This window comes from Protopterus annectens, chromosome 3.part0, assembly GCF_019279795.1.
Source record: "Protopterus annectens isolate FY-2018-M chromosome 3.part0, PAN1.0, whole genome shotgun sequence".
Lineage (NCBI taxonomy): Eukaryota > Metazoa > Chordata > Ceratodontiformes > Protopteridae > Protopterus > Protopterus annectens.
The window spans coordinates 900,503,532-900,527,330 of NC_056731.1; the positions used below are offsets into that span (position 1 = coordinate 900,503,532).

Below are 23,799 nucleotides of genomic sequence, written 5' to 3' on the forward strand. Positions count from 1 at the left end.
CAGTTCCTTAATGAGATCTCTCTGTAAACGCGTGAAATGCATAAGGTAGTTGAGCGATCGGATGGAAAAAGTCGCCGAACTAAATATGCGCTTCCCATATCTGTCCATCGTCCTAGAATCCTTATTAGGAGGATGGACAGAGGAAGATGATTCAGACATCTCTTTCTTAGTGGCTGCCGCCACCACCATAGTATCCACGGGAACCCCTTTTGTAAGATAAGATTTGTCCTGGGGGGCCGTCATGTATTTATTTGGTTTACGAGGGACTGGTTCCACTGTATCGGGCATTTCCCAAGCCCTCCGGGCTATTAGATCCATGAGATCGTCAAATGGCAGAGTCACCCAGGAGGTAGAAGGTTGAGTCCCAAATGCCTTCAGCAAGACCGATTCATCCACAGAAGTGGTAAGGGTTTGCCAGTCCTCCCTTTGTTTCAGGATTTCCAAAATGTCTGCAAACGAGACATCCTCAGAGGGGGATCGTGGGGACCCTTCTGTTTCATCTAAATCGGTATCAGAAGTGGGAGATTCCTGGGGGGAATCTATGTGCCTCCTCTTGCACAATCGTTTCCTCGGAACATCCTCAGCGGGAGCTTCTGGGTATGCATCTGAGGAACCAGAGTTGCCATGTGGGGACTTCTGAGGCATTGGGTATCGACGCTTGGTAGGAGCCGAAGGCACAGAAGCAGAACGCAGACCTTTTGGGGAAGGAGACGAAGATACTGATGAAGTATGTGTCTGATCAGACAAGACCTTCCTCATGATGTCAAAGGCACCGGTGCCCCGACCCGAAGATCCGACCCGATCCAAAGAAGGAGGTTGTTTCTCCGGAATCGGAACCACTGGCTCCGACACCGAGGACGGATCTGAACTGATCTGAGCCGAGGCAACGAGGGGAAGAGTCGGAACCGATATCTCGGTTCGACTATCCCCCCCGGAACCTAGGAAAGATCTTCGGCTCTGAGACTCTCCGGCTGGTTCCGAAGGAGTCGAGGTCAACGAAGCAGATAGCACTACTGGAGGCTTCAGCACCGAGGGCTCTACAATCATCGGTTCTTCGATTCCTAGCTCCGATGACTCGACGGGTCTCGGAGGAGGAAGTGTTGAGGGAACAGGAATAGTCTTGAGTTTCGAAACCAGCTGGGACGAAACCTCAATTAATTTGGACAAAGCCGAGTTCTCCATAAGCTTCTGTACCACTCGGTCCACATCGGAGTCGGAAAGAGGCCTCGAAGAATGGGTCGAAGGGATCGAAGCCGTCACCGAGCGAAGGATAGCAGACGGTGGTACCTCTGACACCGGCTCCAAGACCTGAGCCTCGGTCAGAGATAAATGCTCGACACCTGGCACCGAGATCATAGGAGCCGGCGTCCGAATCTGAAAAGAGGTGCTCGGAGCCGATGACTTGGGCTCCGACACTCTTGAAGACTTCGACCCCTTCGAAGACTTGGATACCTGTTTAGCCTTGTCCAGGGCCTCTTGAAAATCGGGTTTAAGCAACCCTCTGTCAACCAACTTCCTGCGTCTTTTCAGCATGACCCTCCCACTAAAGGAATGACAAATGGAACAGTCTTCCTGCAAGTGGAGAGAACCAAGACAGTAGACGCAGGATGAGTGGTTGTCAGTAATGGACATCTTCTGTCCGCACTGACACCTTTTAAAACCAGATTTGGCTTTCTCTGACATTTTGAAAATCCAAAAACACAGCACACTTAAGAAAAAAAAAACACTATATAATAGTAAGTGTAATAATTTTAAAGTTTGGAATAATAATGAACAATTTAAATCTAACCTAATATATATATATAAAAATGCAAAACACACAGCACACTATGATATATATATATATATATATATATATATATATATATATATATATATAGAGAGAGAGAGAGAATGAAAAGAGAAAGTTAAGGCAAAATTTTTTTTTAAAATACTGTCAATCCTGACAGAAAAAACCCGTAGGCCTTAACGAGAGAAATTTTAAACTAACTAAACTAGTCTAAATACTCACAAATAACACCCTATACTATATTACTTATTTAAACACTAAGATATGACTATAAATCTGTAGAAAAGAGAAATATATATCAAGAAAGTAGAAGAAAATATACTGGCCCGAGCCTCTCAATGCGATCTGCTGCTAGCGGCAAACTAGATCTGAGGGTTAGCACCTGAGGATCACGGGATATTGCTGTGCCTCGAGCTTTCTCGAAGATGCGGAGCTAGTGATGCGGCCGACTCGGAGCCAAGGATCGGCTCCGAACCCGTGTGTAAGAACAAACTGCGAGATTGAACAATTTCACATTGTAGGTTTTGTAAAACCAAATTGGAAACAGTTGCACACCTCGTTTCTGGTTGCGACATACTAATGGCAAAAGGACTGCATACTGAAAGGCATAATAATGTGGCAAGACTGTTGCACTGGGGATTGTACAAACATTATGGTATTAAAGTGGCTGAAAAACACTGGAAACATGAGCCACAAACCATCATAAAAAATGATAAAGTCTACATCACATGAGATCATCAACTGCCAACAGTTCAAAAGATAGATGCTAGAAAACCGGATATAGCGGTCCAAGAAAAGAAGACAAAAAAGCACTGATCATTGAAATCGCCACACCCAGTGACTACAGTGTCCTGCATAGAGAGAGAGAGAGAGAGACACACACACACACACAAAGTCATAAAATGTCAGGATTTGCAAGCAGAAACTAGAGCAATGTGGAAGAAAGATACCCAGATAGTTCCAATAGTAGTAGGAGCAATGGGTCTTATAAAAAAAGTCTACAATTATAGGTATGTTACCAACACACATAACTCCGTACGAATTACAGAAGGAGTCATTACTGGGCACACTGCGGTTGCTGTGAAGAGCACTTCCGGCTGACAGTAAAGATTTCATTAACTTTAATTGTACTTTGACTTAGGAATGGGGTCCATTCCCATTATGGTATTAGAAACCCAAAAGATTTGGAGAAACTAAAAAAAGGATATTCTGGAGCACAGTCAAACCAAAGGAGGATCTGGACCTTGATTGTACATCCAGTTTATAGTGTGAAAGGAAAGTATGGACCTTGGACCAAGAAACAGCAACACATGCCATCAAGAGGGACCCCAGAAAAGAAAGCTGTCAAACAGGCTACGGATCTTCTTTTATGAGCCTTCTGGAGGTTTGAATAATGACAAGCCCTTTTCTTTGTAGACATGGGATATACAGCATCCAAGTCAATGGGAGAATATAACCTTGGACACTCCCTTACCCATCTTGGATGAACAGAAAGAAACAAAGAACTGGTCAGACTTTCTGACTGTTTTAGTTTGATGTAAATAGAACACTAGTTGATGGGGACTATCCAGCAAATGTAGTATGTATTCCCCCTCGATGGAAAAACCTGGAAAGAACACTAGTAGGTTGACTTACAATTCAGAAGCCATTTTAGGAAGAAAGGAAGGGTTAGTTCTCAAGGATACCCTATCTCTGTGGAAAATCAGGTAGGGAGGTTATGAAGAGAAAGCATGGAGCTCAGAAATTCTCCTGGCCACAGTAATGGTTACCAAAAACAGTTCTGCATGATAAGAACTTCAAATCAACTTTGGCCACAGGCTCAAAAGGAGGACCCATTAAGTCCTGCAACAGAATATTAATATTCCAAGGAAGTACTGGTGCTCTGAGCAGAGAGCGAAGAAGAAAGGTACCCCTGAGAAAGGCATTTGGTAATCTAAGGGAAGCAATGGGAATGTAATCTTCTCCACTATGAAAAGAATATATAGCTGCAAGATGCACCTGAATAGTGGAGAAAATGGCTCCATCATGAAAGAGAGACACCAGAAAATCCAAAATGGCCAAAAGAGAGGCTGAGAATGGATTTAAATTTTTGTTGAAGGTCCTGATAGAGAACCTTTCCCACTTATTTTTTAAAGACCTTCCTGGTAGGAGGTCTCTGGGAAGAGATTAAAATGTGAATGAGAAGAGGTTAAAATGTGAATGAGTACAGAAGAGAGGCTGGATTGTCTAGCCAACACTGGAAATGGAAAAAACATTCCGTGAGTTTGAGGGATTGAATGTCCAGTTGAAGTGACCCCGACAGGTGAGACAGGTCAGGAGATGAACCCAGTAGGGAAGGTGTAGTATGTGAGGCCAGAGGAAGGAAAAAGTACAGTTTTGTACCTACCATAAATGTAGATGTCCGATAGGTATGCATCTGCAGTCATCACATATGGGTTGTCCTGCCTCAGGCAGCCTTTTGGTCGGCCGGATTCCAAAGTCTGGGTCTGGCCTCGGCTGATGTCGCACTTTCCCCGACGTCAGAGCGTCTGGGGTATAAAAGCATCAGCCGACGCCATTTTCCTCAGTTTTTCTTGCCCCAGATGCCAGGTGCCCTCTAGGAAGGCTAAATTTGGAGAAATGCAATAAAATTCCAAACATTTGCAAAAATATATATATATACATGTATATACAAACAAATACACCATAATAGATTCCCCCAGCTAGCTAATAGAGGGGTAAGCACCCTTGGAATACCACAGAGGGGAAGGAGGGAGGGTAAACCTGACTGCAGATGCATACCTATCGGACATCTACATTTATGGTAGGTACAAAACTGTACTATGTCCTTCAAGGATGCATCTGCAGTCATCACATATGGGTAGAATACCATAGCCAATCTGGGGGTGGAGGTACTAAGTAAAGGATGGTGTAGTTAAGATACCCTGCAGGACTGTTGTAGCAAAACCTGCTCTGGATCTGGAGTATAAAGGTAAATTGTAATGCTTGGCAAATATATGCACGGAGCTCCATGTAGCAGCTTCTAAAATGTCTTTGGTAGCCACCCCTCTTAGGAATGCTGTGGTGGTGGCTGTGACTCTTGTGGAATGAGGTCTAATGTTAGCTGGCACAGGTTTTCCGTGAAAGGAGCAACACAAACTAATGCAATTTCCTATCCATTTTGAAATTGTCTGTTTGGAAATTGCTTTTCCTTGTACCCCAGCAGCATATGCTACAAACAACTGGTCAGTCTTTCTGTAACTTTTAGTTCTGTCCAAGTAGTAGCGCAGTTGTCTGTGTATGTCCAGGGTGTGCAGAAGTCTCTCCCCTTTATTTTGTGGTTGTGGGAAGAATGTAGGCAAGTGAATAGCTTGGTTCAAAGATACCCTGGATACCACCTTTGGCATGAATGTAGGATTGGTCCTCAAAGAAACTCTGTCCTGATGAAAGATAAGAAATGGCTGCACTGCCATTAAAGCTTGTAGCTCAGATACTCTTCTTGCTGAGGTTATGGCCAGAAGGAAGGCAGTTTTCCAAGACAAAAACTGTAGATCTGCCGATGCTGCTGGTTCAAAGGGAGGAAGTGTTAGTTTTTACAACACGAAATTCAGGTCCCAAGTAGGTAGAGGTGGTTTCCTTGGTGGATTAATGTTTTTGATTCCTCTTAGAAATTGTCTTAGGAGAGGATGAGAGAAGACAGGTGGATTAACATTGTATTCTGCTGAGATTGCTGAGGCATGTATCTTAATGGAAGAGTAAGACAGGCCATTGTGGAACAGTTCTGCCAAATATTCCAGTATATGTGCCATGTTCATCACTGTCACATCTAGGCCCTTTGCTGTGTTCCAGGTGTGAAATCTTTTCCATTTTGCTGAATATGCCTTCCTTGTGGAAGGCCGGCGAGCTTCCATAATAATGTCCTTCACTCTCTGGGATAGGTTATCCTGAGGAGGAGTCATGGTATTCTCCAGGTAGTTAGCTGCAAGGTTTTCAGGTTGGAGTGCAGGGTCCTGAAATTGTGCTGCGTCAGTAGGAGTGGCCATAGGGAGAGAGGCCATGGTTTTGTCTGTGACATGCTCCTTAGCAGTGGGTACCAGTGCTGTCTTGGCCAGTTTGGAGCTATCAGAATTACTCTGGGCTGCTCTGTCCTGATCTTCAGTAGTACCTTGGTCATTAATGGAAGAGGTGGGAAAGCATACACTGTTAGAGCTTTCCAGCTGAAAGAGAGAGCATCCACTTTCCATGCTTGTGGGTGGTATGTCCTTGAGCAGAATTTCTTCAGTTGATGATTGAGGGGGGAAGCGAACAGATCTATTTCCGGCCTTCCCCATGATTGTGTGATGAGTAAGAAGATGTCTGGGTGCAGCATCCATTCGTGTGCATCCATGGTAGTTCTGCTTAAGCTGTCTGCCAGTGTATTGTCTTTCCCTGCCAGGAACTGGGACTGTAGTTGTATGTTGAGGTTCAAAGCCAGTTCCCATAGATTCATTGTCAGTCTGCAAAGAGGGTAGGAATGGGTGCCTCTTTGCTTGTTTATGTACCACATAACTGTGGTGTTGTCTGTCCTTATGAGCAGGTGGCCTTGCTGAAGGAAAGGTTTGAAGGCCTCGATTGCGTGTATCACTGCCAGCATTTCCTTTTGGTTTATGTGCATGCGCAGTTCTCTTTGTGACCATAGCCCTTGGATACATCTGCCCTCCATGTGTGCTCCCCAACCTTGGTCTGAAGCGTCCGTAGTGATGGTTTGGTTGGCTCTTGGCTTGCTGAAGGGCAACCCGCTGTTCGACTGGCAGGCTTGAGCCCACCACAGAAATTCCTTTTGAAGACAAGGAATGAGTGGGATCAGAGTTTCTAAGCTGTGACTGTGCTGTGTCCAAAAACTTCTTAGGTACCATTGTAATTTTCTCATATGCAGCCTTGCTTGCAGAATCAGAAGAATGCAAGATGCCATGTACCCCAGGGCCTGCAGGATTTTCCTTGAAGTCAGCTGAGTTTGTCTTGTCAGATTCTGGAAGTAAACTGGTAGTTGTTTTTGTTTTTCTTCTGTGAGAAAGGCCATTTGGGTGGTTGTGTCTAGATCCGCACCCAGAAAAGTTATTCTTTGGAATGGAACCAGTCTAGATTTGTGGATGTTGACTGTATATCCCAAGGCCTGTAACAGGTGGATGGCATAATCCAAGTCCTTTAACAAAGTTTGCTTGCTGTCCGCTTGTATTAGGCAGTCGTCCAGATATGGGTAGATTTGAATCCCCTGAAGTCTGCAGTGTGCAATTACTGATGCCAGGCATTTCGTGAATACTCTGGGCGCAGTAGATAAGCCAAAGGGTAATGCTGAGAATTGATAATGCTCTGACCCTGCAAGAAATCTGAGGTGTCTTCTGCAGCTTTGTCGAATAGGGACATGCAGGTATGCCTCCTTGAGGTCTAGAGTCACCAGCCAAGACCCCTTGCCCAGCATGGGAAGGAGTTGCTGTAGAGTCAGCATTTTGAATTTTGGCACAATGAGGTAAGTATTCAGTGCGAACAAGTCGAGAATAGGCCTCCATTGATTTTCTTTTCTTGGAACAAGGAATAATCTGGAGTAAAATCCCTGGCCTTGTTCTGAAAGAGGTACCTTTTCTATGGCTTTCATTTGCATTAAGTTGGTAATTTGCTTCAAAGCCTCTGCCCTCTGATTTGGTTGCAGGTCTGGCATGCCTTTTCTTTTTGGCAATGAGTGGAAATGGAACCTGTATCCTTTGTCTATTATTTGCAGTGTCCATGTGTCCCTTGTAATGCTGTGCCAATTTTTTGAGAATAAAGAAAGTTTTCCGCCCAAAGGTGCTTCTAACTGAGCCCTGGTCGGTGGAGTCAAAATAAAGTCATTGAGTCTGTCCTGGTGTAGCAGTTGTAGTTCCTGCACTACCTCTCTGGTTGGGAGGCTGCCACTGACGGCCTCTGTAGGAGCCTCTAGCTTGCCCTCTACCTCTGGCACGCCTATTCCTGCCTCTTTCTTCAAATTTCTTTAAAACCTCTTGAGCCGTGGAACCAAATAATTTTTGCTTTTCCATAGGAGCATTCAAAAGCTTAGCTTTAACATGGTCTGGCAGAGATTGTTCCTTCAGCCAGGCATGCCTACGTATAACTGCACCCGTCATAGCTGATCTACATGAAGCTTCCAATGCATCATAGCCACACTGCAAGAAATGGTTACTAACCTGCTGGGAGTTATGCACCAGATCTTGAAGGGATTTGCGATCAAGGGGTTCAGAAGAGGACAGTTTCTTATGCAATTCATCTAGTAAATACTCTTGGTACTGTATCATATGAAATTGACAATTTAATGCCCTCATGGAAAGAGTTGCAGAAGTATACACTTTCTTACCCCATCTCTCTAATGCTCTGGACTCCCTTTCAGAGGGTAGAGGATTTTTAGCAGTGGCAGCTGCAACCCCTTTTGGGCCCTGGGAAATAGTTTCTGGATCAGCAGTGTGGGCCTTGTACAGGTGTAGATGTGAGTCCGGGACCCTGTAGTACCTATCAGGTTTGGCAGGAGCCGGAGGGAGAGAGTCAGGGGCAGTACTAGCATCAGAGTACACATCATCAATGACATTCAAAACAGGAGGTATAGCTAAGGGCCTATGCTGAGGTAAATGTAAAAAGGTCCTTAATCTCTTTCTAGAATCAGAGAATTCCTGACCCTGCCATTGAAAATGTTCTCTCAGAGTGTAATGTCTCTCCAAAGGAAAACTCTTCAGGAGGGGAGGCCGAGGGAATAGATTCTTCAGCATCAGAATCCTCGTAGGCCGAATAAGCCTCCTCCTGGTGGTCTGACAGAGCAGAGCCATCCGTGGACTCATCTGAGGACTGGAGATCAGAGGGCTCAACCCTGGGCCTTTTGTCTGGAGGAGGTTGAGAGCCCCTATCCGGATGAGGTTGGGAACCTCTGATTAATGAGATCAGATCCTCTGCTAGGGTAAGAATCTGAGAGCTAGTAGAAGGCCTCTGAGAGGAAACCTTGGGAGGCAAAGCCTTAGTAAGTTTAGCAGCTTTAGCCCTAGAGAAAGCCTTAATGGACATGGAAGCAGGGGGTCTGGCTGCACCACGTGCAGGAGTAGACTTATCTAAAGGAATGGTGTCGGAAGGTTCCTGGACACTGGTTTCAGTAGGTAATTCAATGACCGACTCAGCCGGGGCCTCCGGGGCCGAGGTAGTCGGTTGTGTGGTTTCGGTAATAGGAAGTATCAAGGACTCGGTTTCAGCCAAGACTGAGACACTCGCGGTAGGCCTGACCGTGGTTTCAGCCGAAACCATGGTCAGCGTGTGTCAGTCCTTGTCCTTCCGTTTTTTAACTAAATGCGAAGTCGGAGTCTCCGACGGCATCTTATAAGCAAAACTAGCCCCAAAAAACTCCTCTGCAAACTCCGACCGACGCCTAAGAGTTCGTCGGTTGAAGGAAGCACAGGCTGAACAGGCCGAGACGTCATGGTCTGGGCCTAGGCAGGGGAGGCAGTAAGAGTGGAAATCCTTATGAGGCATTTGTTTCCCACAAGTTAAACAATTATTAACTTTATCTGACATTGGCTGAGGCAAGAAAGAGTCCCCAACGGGGTACTTAGCTTTTTCGAAGTCTTCGGTAGCTGAATCACAGGAGCTGGCCGACCTGCACTTGCGAACTGCTTCTGCTTTGGGCGCCACGCGGCAAGAAAGACTGAGGAAAATGGCATCGGCTGATGCTTTTATACCCCAGACGCTCTGACGTCGGGGAAAGTGCGACATCAGCCAAGGCCAGACCCAGACTTTGGAATCCGGCCGACCGAAGGGCTGCCTGAGGCAGGACAACCCATATGTGATGACTGCAGATGCATCCTTGAAGGACATCCACACCTGCCAAGGCCATTAGAGGGCTAGATGATGACCATGACCTTCCTCACCAATGCTTCTGTAAGAATAGAGTAGGAAGAGAATCCCTCGGTGAGTCCCCCTTCTGAGCTGAGCAGAGCAAAATACTTGCTAAATTTGGGGCTGTGGGGAGATGTAAAGAAGTCACAGCAAGTTCAGTCCCAATGTCTGAATATTTCCTCTGCTACTATTGAACTGTGGGACCTCTCATTAGGAAAACGTTAAGACCTGCTCAACACTAGACTTCCCTGGTATGTGCACTGCTAGTGGTGGGAAGACACTGTCCATTGCCATACTCTCGTGACCTAGCGACACAAGTGATAAGCTTGTGCTTCTCCCTATTTGTAGACGTACCACATCACTGACATGTTGTCTGTTTGGATAGATATCACACCCAAGGGGGGAGATAGTCTTGTAATGCCTGCAATGCTACGATCACTCTCATTTTGAAAATGTTAAAGTGAAGACTGGCCTCTGCTGGGGACCATGCGTCTTCGACTGTCTTTCCTAGTAAATGCCCTCCCACCCCAGTTGAGAAAGTACAGTTGTGTACATTTACCATAAATGTAGATGTTCGAGTGTATTCACTGTTGCAGTCATTACATTTGGGTAATCTGCTGGCAGGTTGCCCTCAGTCGGCCTGATTAACAAAGTCTTGGGTCCTACGTCGGTTGCTGTCCCTTCTTCCATGACATCAGGTCCTCAGGGGTATAAAACATGCAGCCAACACCATTACATCAGTTTTTCTTGCCCCAGATGTCAGGTGCACCCCAAAAGGGGAGCAAAATACATACATACATACATTTTATATATATATATATATATATATATATATATATATATATATATATATATATATATATATATATATATATCTATATATATATATCTATATATATATATATATAAAATCAGAAACACAAAAATATACCTCCAAACAAAAGCAAATACACCAAAAAGGCTTTTAAGCATAGTAAAAGAAAGAAGAGGTATAGTAAAAGAAAAACAGGGCGCTGGAGGGAGGGTAACCAGGACTGCAACAGTGAATACACTCGAACATCTACATTTATGGTAAGTGTACACAACTGTATTATGCTCATCATGTTTCACTGTTGCAGTCATTACATTTGGGTAGATTCCCAAAGCTAAGGTTGGGAGGATGGATTTATACAGCATTAGGAACAGCTATAAAGCCCTGCAAAACAGCAGTGGCAAAGCCAGCTCTGGATTTAGAGAAGATTGGCAAGTGATAATGCTTGGTGAAAGTAAGAACTGAACTCCAGGTAGCAGCTTCTAGAATATCCCTGGTAGGAACACCTCTGAAAGGCTGCTGAAGTAGATGCAGCCCTGGCAGAATGAGATCTGATCCCCTGGGGGATACGTTTTCCATGATGCTTATAACAGAAATGAATACAATGGCTTTTCCATTTAGAAATAGTCTGCTTTGAAACAGCCTTCCCCTCTGCCACTGCAGCAAATGCTACCAGCAGTTGTTCAGATTTTCTTTGATATTTAGTCCTGTCCAAGTAGAATCTAAGTTATCTGTGTACATCCAATGAATGCAGAATCCACTCTTCCTTGTTCTGTGGATTGGGAATGAAAGTTGGCAAATGAATGGACTGATTAAGAGCCACACTGGATACCACCTTGGGCATGAATGATGGATTGGTCCTGAGTGACACCCTGTCCGCATGAAAGATGATGAAAGGCTCCACTGCCACAAGGGCCTGCAATTCAGATATCCTTCTAGCTGAATCTGAGGTAAATTGGGCACTACTGTGCGCATCCCTTGAGATTGATTCCAGGCACAGAATCTTTTCCATTTGTCGGCATAAGATTTTCTAGTACTAGGTCTTCTCGCCTCCAAAATTACATCCATCACAGATTTGCTGAGGGATGCTAAGGAGGAATTTAAACGATTAGCCAAGCTGCAAGATTCAATGTTTGGAGCTGAGGGTGCAGAATTTGGTTCTCCTGCTGAGACAGTAAGGAAGGTGTCTGAGGCAGGTGCCATGGAGAAATGTGTGACACACTGCGCAGAAGTGGGTACCAGTGTTGGTGAGGCCAGTCCGGAGCAATCAAAATCATTTTTGGTTTGTCCTTTTTGACTTTTAATAGAACTTTTGAGAACAAAGACAGAGAGAGAAAGGCATAGACTGATAGGTTTTTCCAGCTGAAGGACAGGGCATCCACTTTCCAGGCTTTTTTGTGATGAGTTCTTGTGCAAAATTTGTCCAACTGGTAGTTCTGGGTGAGACAAAAAGATCTATGTCTGGGCTCCCCCATTTGCGTGTCAACATGTTGAAAATCCATGGTTCCAGTTTCCATTTGTGAGGGTCCATGAGATTTCTGCTTAGTTCGTCTGCCAGAATATTCTGCTTTCCTGGCAGGAATTGAGCTTTTAGTTGTACTTGGTAGCTCAAGGCAGTGTTCCACAATGCCATGGCTAGTCTGCAGAGGGGGTAGGAATGTGTAACCCCTGCTTGTTTATGTACCACATAACCGTGGTGTTGTCAGTCTTTATCAGTAATTGTCCTGGATGAAGGCTGTCCTTGAAGGCTGTCAGTGCATTCTGTACAGCTAGTATTTCTTTTTGACTGCTATGAAGGTGCATTTGTTTTGGGCTCCATTTGCCCTGAATGCACTTCGCTGCCAGATGAGCCCCCCCCCCCACGCATAGTCTTATGCGTCTGTAGTTAGGGTTTGGGTGGCAGGGGGTGGTGAATGGCAGTCCCTTGTTTTGATGGCAGGCCTCTGCCCACCATAGGAACTCTAGGCACAGGCAAGGTATGATAGGAATCATTGTTTCCAGGCTGTGACAATGTTGACTCCATAAACTTTTTAAGTACCACTGAAGTTTCCTCATATGCAGTCTTGCATATGTAATTAGAAGAATGCAGGAGGCCATGAACCCCAAGGCTTGCAGTATTTGCCTTGCAGATAGCAGGATTTCTGTGGCCACCTGTTTGAAGTAAGTCACCAAATGAATTTGCTTTTCTGGTGTAAGGTAAGTCAGCTGGGCAGTTGTATTCAACCTTGCACCCAGGAATGCAATCTTTTGAGAGGGTACCAGTTGAGATTTCTTTTCGTTTATGGTGTACCCTTGACAGGTTAGAGCTCTTTTTACAAATGCCAGATGTTTTAAAAGAATGGGCTGGTTTTCTGCCTGAATTAGACAATCATCTAGGTAAGGATATATTTGAATATTTCTTTGCCTGAAAAATGCAATTACTGGAGCCAGGTACTTTGTGAATACCCTGGGTGCAGTAGACAAGCAAAAGGGCTGTGCAGAGAACTGATAATGCAAGCAGCCTGCTTTGAAGCGTTGGAATCTTCTGCAAGACTCCCTGATTGGGATATGCAGGCAAGCCTCTTTTAAGTCGAGGGTTGCCAACCAGGCATCCTTGCCTAGCATAGGAAGTAACTGGTGAAGAGTCAGCATCTAGATTTTGGAATGTCCAGGAAGGTGTTTAGAGTAGACAAGTCCAGAATTGGACGCCATCATTTGCCTTTTCTGGGTACCAGGAAAAGTCTGGAATAGAAACCTTGTCCCTTTTCCTCTTCTGGCACCAGTTGAATAGCCCCCATGTTTAGGAGGGAAAGTACTTGTTTCTGAGCCTCTATCCACTGATTTGGGGGCAGGTCTGGCCATTCATTTGGAGTTGGGGGCAGGTCTGGCCATCCGTTTGGAGTTGGCAGCGTGTGGAAATGAAATCTGTATCCCTGGGACACTACATTTAAAACCCATTTGTCCTGGGTTATAAGTTGCCAGTTTCTTGAATGAAGAGCCAGCCCCCCCCCCCCCAAAAGGGGCGGCTAAGAGATAAGTGCTTGATAATTTCAAAGGGAAGTCATTGAGACTGTTTACCATAGGGTGGTGCCTTGTTGTTTCCAGATTTGGAAGTGGAAGCATCCCATTGCTTAGTTTTGAAAGTCCCTTGGGACTGAAACCTGGTGCTTTTGGAATGTATGGGTTTGACCGTAGTGGCTCTGGAGGGAGCTGGAAAGGACCAGTTCTTAGTAGGCCAATGCCTACTAAATCTAGGAGGTTGCACTTGTAAGAAATCTTTCACAGTTTGCATAGATTTAGCTTTATCTTCCACTTTAATTAGAACTTCTTCAGCCTTATTGCCAAATAGGCGGTCCTGCTGTAAAAAAGCATCCAAAAGTTTTGCTTTAACATGATCAGGCAGAGATTGCTCCTTAAGCCAAGCATGCCTTCTAAGTACAGACCCAGTAACAGCAGCCCTATAAGAGGCCTCTAAAGAATCAAAACCACACTGCAAAGTATGTTTGCCAACTTTCTCAGCTGAATGCAATAAATCCTGCAAATCTTTATTCTCCACACAGTCAGAAATCAACATCATTTTCTGTTTAAGCAGTCCCATGATATGGTGTTGATATTTTAGCATATGAAATTGACAGTTTAAAGCCCTGATTGCTAAAGCTGCAGAAGTATAAACCTTTTTACCCCCTCTATCCAGCGCCCTGGAGTCCCTATCAGAAGGGGTAGAAATTATTGCAGTAGAAGCCTTAATGCCCTTGGGCCCCTGAGAAATGATGTCAGGGTCCGCAACAGGATTTTTGAAAAGAAATTTGTGGGACTCAGGAACCCTGTAGTACCTGTCTGGTTTGCTAGGGGCTGGAGGTAAGGAATCAGGGGCCATTCTGGATTCCGAAAACACATCATCAACAATATCTAGTACAGGAGGTATAGCCAAAGGCCTATGCTGAGGAAGAAGAAGGAAATCCCTAAGCCTCTTTTTGGATTCAGAGAAATCCTGACTGTCCCAGTGGAAATGCTCCCTTAAGGTATGTAAAGTTTCCCCAAAAGAGAAATCCTCAGGCGGAGAAGCAGAGGGAATGAAATCCTCTGCATCAGAGTCCTCATAAGTAGGTATGGACAAATCCACATCATTAGAAGAGTCAGAAGAAACAGAGTCCTGTTCAGAAGATTCATAGTCACATTCAATCCTAGGCCTCTTGGAGGGGTGGGGGTTTGACTACCTCTGATTAGAGTAATTAAATCTTCAGCCATTTTGATCATTTGTTTTTTAGGCATAGGGGCCCAAACATGTGGCCTGGGCATTGTTTTTTTTAGACATAGATCGAGATTTAGGCCTTAGCACTGAAGTTGGAGTCGGTTTAATATGCTAGTCTGTAGGCCTGAATACATCCTCAGAAGCCGGTTTCTGCTCAGCGTCTCCAGACCCATCCAAGGTAGAGACATCTGCGAGTTCCATATGTGAAGTATCTCACAGCATACCGGACTCCGAATGGGTCTCAGTAGAGGCCTGCAGTAGCGGGTATCAGGGGCTGCGAAAGCGCCTCACTGAGTACTGACTTTGGAGAAGCGTCATCAGCAGTTTTGGACCTGAACGGCCTGTCTCTGTCTTTTTCTTTGTGTTTGTTCAGTATTCCATTAGTCGGATGGCTTACTGACGTCATTTCTGGATAATGAAACCGAGAACCGAAATATTTTGAAGCAAAAATGTACAGACAAGGGATAGTGCGCTGATTAAATAAAGCACAAAACCGACAGCAAGGTACGTCGTGGTCAGGGCCTAGGCAAGGAATACAGTACAAATGAAAATCCTTATGAGGTATTTGCTTCCCACAAGAAATACAGTTAACTTTTACTGACATCAGTAAGAAGCAAGAAAAAGTTTCCTCAATGGGGTACTTAGCTTTTAGTTGAAGACTTCAGTTCTGAAACTCGAAAATGAAAATTTCAGGAGTTGGCCGACCGGCACTTGCGAATTGCTTCTGCTTCGGGCACCGCGCGACAAGAAAAAACTGATATAATGGCGTTGACTGCATGTTTTATACCCCTGACGACCTGACGTCATGGAAGAAGGGACAGCAAACGACGCAGGACCCAAGACTTTGTTAATCAGGCCGACTAAGGGCAACCTGCCAGCAGATTACCCAAATGTAATGACTGCAACAGTGAAACACAATGAACATATGTCTGTGGTCACTGTGGCTCAGGGTGAAGGTACAACAAAGGGGAATCTCTGAGATGCAACTGATGACTCCAACTATTACCAGATGTGAGATTTGCAAATTTTCCTTAGTGACACTTTAAAATGACATTTTGATAGACCACTGGACTGAAAGTCGATTGCAGAACTCATATGATATCTGATCAGCAGGACCAGGGTGACTGCAGCTGCCATGGAGCTCAAGAATCATAGGATCAGTCTTGTTGGTGGCTCCTAACAACAAATCACTAAGGTTTGCTTGCTTGTGAAGAGTTAAAATCCTAGTTTGAGGGAGCTTGGCAATCTGAAGTTGCTTATTCAACAGAGGTCCGATAAAAAATCTTAAGGACTGAATGGGCAGAGGCTTGGACTTTGCTGTATTCACTGTGATCCTCAGATTCAAGCAAAGGAGTAAGGACTCCCTGGCTTAAACATGTAGATTCCTGGAGGGGCAGTGATGAACCATTCATCCAGATAAGGGAATGCCTGGAACCCCTGCAGATGGAGTTGAGCTGCAACCACTGCCATACATTTGGTTAACACCCACGGGGTCCAAACAGCAGGATTCTGCATTTGAAGTGACTTGCTCCCGGCATGAAAGTAAAGAAACCTCCTGGACTGTCGGTCCATCTTTAAGTGGTAGTATACATCCTGGAGGTTGACTAAGCACATCCAACTGTTGTCACTTAGCAAACTTACCATGACCATTTGGAATTTTATTTGCCTTACAAACTTGTTTAGACTGCCGATGTCTGGGATCGTCCTTGGGTCACCTTTTACTTTGACACAAAAAACTATCTTGAGTAAATTCCAGCTCCTTTCTGGTCTATGGAACCTCATGGATGACTCAGTTGTTTAGAAGCTTCTTCATATCTGAAGCGGCTGCTTCACTTTGGGAGACTGGAGCATCAGGAAGTATTTTTGTCGGTATAAGGGGAAGAAAGAAAGGGAATGAGATAGCCTCCGATTATTATCCTCTGCACCCATACACCTTGGTTGATGGATGTGCATCTCGATGGGTGCAGAGATAAGTGCCCCCAACTGCCTCCATAATGTAGCCAGGCAAACATTCAGGAGTGTTGGTAGGGAGGGCCTCACAGAGAAAGGACCCCGAAAACACTGGCTATGTGGATCACCTCTGCCCCATGGGAGATGTCCACCATTAGGGTTCCCCCATCTGCTCAAACTCACCTGCCCAAAGGTTCCTCAAGTTCATTAACTCCAACTCTCTGGACCAGCTGGTGGATATCCCAAATAGGAGCCCCACCATTCTGGATCTGGTGCTTATCAATATGGGGCACTGCTGTAGCAACCCCACTGTGGGGACTTCCCTTGTCAAATGTGATGAAAAATCAGTCTCATTCAAAGTAGCTATCACACTTGACCCCCCCCCCCCCCAAAGCACCAAGTAAACTAAAAAACTTCTCCAAAGCAGATTATATCCTTCGAAGGGATGGTATAAATAGCTTCACTGTACCTCCCCCCTCAAATGGGAATGGCAACTATGAAGGGTCCTGCACCAATGCTTTTTACAAACACCTGTATAATTGCATTGACGAAAACAAGCTCTCCAAGGAAGAGCAAACCTGCCTGGTGGACAACTGCCATTAACGGGCTTTAAAATAAGAGGAAGAAATTGTTGTCCAAAAGTAAGAAGGAGCATGCCTTGAACTGGAAACACTCCCTCCTCAGCTTAAACAAGCAAATAGGACTTCTTCTAAAGTCCTCCAAAGCAAACTATGAATTCAAATTAGAGTCGTCAACTAAGGACAATGATTAGGCATTGTTTAGTTGCATCCATCTCCTAAAAGGTAAGACACAGACTTGCGTTGAACTGGTGGTTAATGATACCACATACACTGAGCCTGTGGACATGGCAAACCTGTTAGCCGACAGGTTCTGTGAAAACTTCATTCCCCAGTTCCCACCACACATACTCCATGACACTACTTCCACCTGTCTCCACCTTGTAGTTCTAGAGAGCAGGTTGTACATGTCCTCTCGAAGGCCAAAAACACAGCATCTATAGGACCTTATAACATCCCAGGTGCATCCTACATAGGGTCCAGCAAGAGTTAGCAACACCACTGGGTATTCTTTTTCAATCATAGTCTGAGCACTGGCTTCATCCCAGCTAAACAGAAAACAGCCACCATTATCCCCTTGCACAAAGGTGGTGCTTTCACTGACCCCAGGAAGTACAGAACTATTAGCCTGATTAGGCTTATCTGAAAGGCCATGGAGTGAATCACCGTGGACCTTATCAGTAGGTCATCTCCAAACACTTGACCCTACTCAGTTTGGATTTGTCAAAGGGAAATCATGCCTGTTAAACTTGGTGGACTTCAAGACAGTCACCAGAGCCCTGGACTAGGGGAAAACTGAGCATACAGCCTACCTGGACTTGGCCAAGGCCTTTGACACTATTCCCCGACTCAGGCATTACTGACAAACATCTAGGTATCAACCCTTATATTGTTAGCTGGGTAGCTAAGTGGCTTACCGATAGAACCCATACAGTCAAATAGGGACTCCACTTCCAACAGCAGACCTGTAACCAGTGGTGTTCCACAGGGATCAGTCCTGGGACCTCTGCTCTTTGTAATCTAGTTCTCTGAAGTACAAGCAAAAACTAAAAGTCTGTGGCTGAGAAAGTTGCTGAAGATTGCAAACTGGGAACGGTCATAGAACCCACAAACAATGTCAACATCCTACAAGTTGGTCTTACACAAACAAACGAATGGTGCCAAAGTCATTGCCTTAAACTCAATGCAAAAAAAATGTGGATCAACCCTTTCGGTAAGAGCGATGTTCTGGCTCACTACCACATCAACAGAAACACTTTAAGTATGCACTCAGTGGTGACAGACCTGGGCACACAGGTTGACAGCAAACTTACCTTTGATCACCATGTCTTCACAGTGGTAAGAAGGGCATTCTATATTGCTAATCTCATAAGTAAGGGCACTGCTTCCTGAAAAAAAAATTATAACCTCCCTGTACTCTTCCCTTATCAGGCCAATAACAGAGTACACCGCCCCTTTTAGTATGTACCTTTCCAGATGTTCATGATGCAGATGTGTAATGTCAGTGCATGGTGTCTTACAGACCACTGTACCAGTAGAGTACATTGTTGTAGCCTCATGTGAATGTGAGCCATGGGTACCAATACTTTTGAAACTGCCACTGAACCCAGTAGCTGTAAGATTCATTTGGCTGGAGGTGAATGAAGACAAAAAATGTGTAATGCTTGCTTTTGTCAAGTGTCCACTCTTGTCTAAGGTAGCACTGCTGTTTGTGTTTGGGTGTCTAGACAGGCACCAATAGAGTCTGCATCAGGCAGAGCTGTAATGATGTAGACTATAGTAATACCTAGCTGGAGTAATAAGTGGAGCAAGTAGTCCCTGGCCTGAATCAATAGAGGCTTGGTGGAAACAGATAGGAGCCATCATCTAGACAAGGAAACACCTGGAAACTGTGCGGTCTCAGGTAAGCCACAACTGCCATACACTTGGTGAACACCCTGTGGGCTGTGGTGAAGCCAAAGGGCAGATAGTGACTGGCTTACAACTAAAACGGTAAATATCTTCTGGAGTGCCTGTGCATTTTGATCTGATGGTACGCATCCTGGAAGTCTGTGGAGCACATCCAATCATCTGTCCATACTAGTACCAGGATGAACTGAAATGTGACCAGCCGGAACTTTGAGTGTTTCACAAATTGGTTTAGATTACTGAGATACAGGATTTGTCTTGGGTCTCTGGACTTCTTTGGCATTAAAAAGAATCTCGAATAGGTTCCAGAAACTTGTTGGTCTGTTGGCACCAGTAGGACAACTCTTTTCTAAAGCAACTTCTGTACTGCTATACCTGCCGTTTTCCTCTGACTGGGTAGAATGTCTGGAATTCTTTTACTGTGCACTGGAGGGAGAAGGGAAAATGGTATAACATCTGGATATTACACTCCGCACGCAGGAATTTTTGGTAATCCCTATTCTTGGTTATGGGTGCAGGAATAAGCATCCCCAGACTACCTCCATAGTGCAGCAATTAGATAACCCTTTAGGGACAATGGAAGGGCTTCTCTAAGAATGGAGCTCTGAAGCCCTGATGCTGTGGGCCACCTCTGCCACAAGGGCAGTGTCTTCTATTAGTGTTCCCCCCAATGCAGTGAGGGGACCTTTCTCCATAGGAGTCTTGAGAAGAATTTTGTGTCTTTCTGAACCATATTTTTCTGCCACCTTTCTGGTTTCTCAAAAAGGTCCTTTGAGGGGTATTAAAATGGATACCTACAGCAGACAAAATCTTCTCATCTTGTTCGCTCCTAAAGAGTCTGCTTCATCTTATGGCTGAACAAGGTGAATCCATCAAAGGGGGGAATTGAAGAAAAAAAGACTTGAAGGGCTCCACAAAATCACAAAGGCATATACAGACATGCCTTCACCAGTTATTCCTGAACCTGATGACCTAGCAACTCCCTCTGAGGCATGAGAAGTCAATCTCATGCAAGCATTGGATAAAGGCTGGAGAGTGGCCAGTTGTGAAGAAAGCATCTTTTTTTCCTCTACAGACATGGACCCCGAAAGGGTATTTGAAAAATTGTTTGTTCGGTTCCTTCTGAGATCTCACCACATGTGGCAGATAATTCAGAGAGCTGAGGTTGAAGGTTGCTGATGGGTAGATATGCTTCCCAAATCTGAACAGTGCCCTAGATTCACTATTAGAGGGATGGACAGTAAAGCTCTGTTTTAAGAGTTCTTTCTTGGTGGCTGCTGTAACCATCAAAGCATCCACAGGGGGACCTTTGCTCCAGTGAACACTATCCTTAGGTGCAATAAGATACTTTTCAGGGCATTTGTGGATGGGCTCTGTGATATCTGGATCATTCCAAGCCCAGCGGGAGACAAGTTGCACCATCTCATCCACTGGGGGGGGGGGGGGTCTTCCCAAGCTGCGGCTGAGCTGGCTCCAAAAGCCTCACAGAACACTAAATCCTCTTGGGAAGGGGGCAGAAGACCAACCACCCTTTTGTCTCAGAAGTTCAAGCATTTCCCCAAATGAGACGTCCTCAAGGGGTGACTTGGAGGACCCTTCCCCCTCACTGAAGTCAGTGTCTTTGGTTAATGGCTCTTGATGAGAGTTTAAGTGTCGCCTCTTACACGTCAACTTCTGAGTGGTCTCTTAGGTGCGAGTTTCCTGACAGGACTCAGAAATGGCAGCACAGTCCTGAATGAGGACAGTCTTGAGACTTGACCAGACCAGCTTCCCCAATGGGACATGATGAAAAGTCCCAGCTTCCAAAGATGATAGTTGATCATGGGATGGACCTGAGGGAGGCAAGGATGTCTTTTCCATAGAAGTAGAGAAAGCTCTCTCTACTACTTTGAAAACTGAAGTCATGGGAGATCCATGCCTCAATCCCATTGGATCTGTCAAAGCCTGCGTACGATGATACCCACACTCCTCTCACTGGTTCCAGCCCAAAGGCTCTGAGAACATCGGAGGCAATCCCGGACCCCCAGATCTGGTGCCGACACTATGGCTCTGATATCCATCTGGATATGACAAGGTTGGACCCATCTGGGTCAAAGAAAGTGTCAAAGTCGAAGACAGCCAAGTGTTCATATCCACTACAGACATACTTGGATGTCTCGACTCAGACATCTCTGAAGTCACCAGATGGATCAGAGTAGGAGTCAAAGACTGGGGCTATGTATTAGAGAGGCTCATGAGACAAAGCCAGAATGAGACCTAACTAGATCTAGGTTCTGAGAAACTTTTGATATCATCCTATCCACTTCCTTTTCTGTTAAGCTCTTAGATGACCTGAGGGAAGATGATGGTAGGGTGGATGGGATGCTTTTCAAGGTGCGTCTTGAAGGACGGAGAGTGTAGCCTCGAAGATATTGGTTCTGGAATAAAGCTTACAGAAGCCTGTGGTGACTTGGACCTACTCGGATCCAATGGTTTAATTTTCAACGTCAGAACCATGGAGATTGATGGCTCCATCATTTTAGAAACTTTCTCGGTCAGAGCTGAACAAAAAGAGTTGAAGGAGGAGATCGGTCAGAGGAGTGCTTCCTCATGTCCTTAGTTTTGTCTTGTGCCTCTCCTGAGGATTTCTTGAAGAAGGGTGGGGCTCTAGAAACAGAAGCAGCAGAAGGAAGAAGGCCTCTTAAAATCAACTTATTCTTTCTCTCAGCCAGTGCCCAGTGATTAAAACTGGCACAAATCTCACATTCCACATTAAGGTGTCTTGGACCAAGGCAGTAAACACATTCCAAATGGCTGCTGGAATTATGAATTTTGGGCTCGCAAGCAGAGCACTTTTTTAAAACTGGTAGGCTTCCCAGACATTTTAATAAAAAGAGAACCTGAAAAAGAATAGCAAAAGAGAAAAAATAACAATGGTAAAAAAACAATACCCAAAAGATAGAAAAGGAAAGTGTAATACCAACTATGGTAATACGAAATACCACAGAGGTAATGAAAGAGCCCATACGGGCTGAAGGATAAAAAAAAAAAACAGTAACTGAAATATATGTTATATAAAGTTATTTAAATATGTCTAAATATCCCTTCTTTTTTAATTGAAGGATAAAAGAAAGAATAAAGAAAACATCCAACTGGACAGAAATTATCAAAAAAGTGGCATGTGAGCTAATGGTGACTACATCTTACTGCTTAAGTGGCAAACAAGACCTGGGGTAATTAGGAGAAGAGCGGGATTGTGGGTGAGGGGAGAAGCTCGAGCTACAGAGCCGAAAGTGTATCACGGTGGTTAAAGACAGACCCAATTTTTTATCTGAGACCAATCAGTTAAGGAATGGAAGAAAAAGACATCAGATCTAGGGGATACTCCTAATTGTGAATTTCAGAAGACCTGTTGGCAACATGGGATGCTCTGTTGGCACTTTTTTGCTTGTGATTTCTGAGATACAGTAGTTCAAAAAATCTCTACACATGCCCACTGTTTACTGCTTCTGTGCCTAGTTCATTCACAGAAATGTTTCAGTACTTGTCTGAAAACATCTAGACTCTAGAGTGATTTAGCTACAACTTTTAATTGTTTAGCAAATAATATTACAAAGTTTAAAAGCTATTTATGTTTCGCCTTTCTTGTTAATTTCTACAGAAAGAGTGCACGTTTTACTTAAAAGTGAACATGTCTCTAAAGAGCCTAATTTATACACTGGATCTGAAAAGCTGCATTGTTTACACAAACTTTTTTAAAGAAGTTTTTTTTTTAAAGAAGTTACAGTTATTATTTTTTTTGTACAATGAGAGAAACCCACATATTTTTTTGCAATTTTCCATTATACAATCTTGTTGTCTTAACTGGCAAGACTTAAAAAGATAAGTATTAATTTTACCACTGGACGGTAATGTTTATCCCAGTGGAAACTATTCAACATAACCCAGACCAGAAAGAATGACACAAAGCAATTAATTCACTGCACAAATGTCAAGAAAGAAAGAATGATCAGGGCAATGGTAAGCTTACCAGAAAACACCAAAATTACATACTAACGTTAATTAACTACATAATGGATATCCTTCAGAAGGGACTCACGGTAACAGATAGCTGGTGCCAGAGCCATGGCCTGAAGTTAAACGCCAAAAAATGTATAGTCATACCCTTCGGGAAAAACAAGGTAACTCCAAGCTACCATATAGGTGGCAATCCACTAAGCACAGAAGAGGTTATCAGGGACCTGGGGACCCAGGTTGACAGTGGCCTTTCTTTTGACACTCACGTTGCTAAAGTGGTTAGAAAGACCTTCTACATTGCCCAACTGATCATGAAGGGATTCACATCCAGATCTAGTGAGGTCATTGTTTCCCTGTACTCTTCACTTATCAGACCAATGATCGAGTACAATGCCCCATTCGGGATGTATCTCACCCGACATCTGCAGCAATTGGAGAGACCCCAAAAGTTCCTCACCAAAAGGATAAAGGGATTCCAAAATCTGTCATATGCTGCCAGATTGAAGAAACTCCAGCTCTATTCAGTCGCATACCATCTGCTCAGAGGTGACATGTGCCTGACATACAAGGCCATGTCCAACCCGGAATTAATGGACATGCTCCACTTCAAAAAATCCAAATCCACCAAAACAACTAGAGCAAGCGACTTAAACCTTAGCACGGACATAAATAGGAC

General features: G+C 44.5%; 1 protein-coding gene and 1 long non-coding RNA gene across 2 annotated transcripts in view; one reads left to right on the plus strand and one right to left on the minus strand.

Annotated features, from left to right (window-relative positions):
• PRKDC (protein kinase, DNA-activated, catalytic subunit) overlaps positions 1-23,799 on the plus strand; it is a 4,917,417-nt gene that overhangs the window by 1,840,949 nt on the left and 3,052,669 nt on the right. The window lies entirely within an intron of this gene.
• The window catches only part of LOC122796615, a 72,420-nt gene that overhangs the window by 47,687 nt on the left and 934 nt on the right, over positions 1-23,799 (minus strand). The gene's annotated exons all lie outside the window — the stretch shown is intronic.